The following is a 486-nucleotide window of genomic DNA, read 5'->3' as shown; positions in this document are numbered from 1 at the left end:
AAAGCCTTTGCATTGTAAATAAAACACAGGAAAATATCTTTCTTATATTCTCTGCTTTCAGCTGAGATCCATCAGACATCAGCAATGATATCCTTCATTCCATATCGTCGTCTGAATTTGGCTTGAGCATCTGGAAGTTCTCTGTCAGTGTGCGGTCACAACCATTTTTGTATTATATTTAGCAAAATTTTTCTAAATATTAATTTTCTAAAATATTAATGATATTGTCCAATGATTTCTGCATTTTGTTGGGTCATCTCTCTTTGGAATGGGCACAAATATGCAGCTCTTCCAGTTAGTTAGTTGGCCAGGTAGCTGTCTTCCAAATTTCTTGGCATAGATGAGTGAGGTGAGTGCCTCAAGTACTTCATCAATTTCTAATAACGTTCAATGTATATTCCATCACTTCCCAGAGGCTTGGTCTTTACCAGTGCCTGCAATGCATCTTGGACTTCTTCTTTCAGGATCGTTGGCTCTTGATCATAT

The sequence above is a fragment of the Chrysochloris asiatica genome, unplaced genomic scaffold (assembly GCF_000296735.1).
Source record: "Chrysochloris asiatica unplaced genomic scaffold, ChrAsi1.0 scaffold00101, whole genome shotgun sequence".
NCBI classification, from domain to species: Eukaryota; Metazoa; Chordata; class Mammalia; order Afrosoricida; family Chrysochloridae; genus Chrysochloris; species Chrysochloris asiatica.
The sequence above is the reverse complement of the archived record's forward strand: the minus strand, read 5'-3'. Positions refer to the sequence as shown.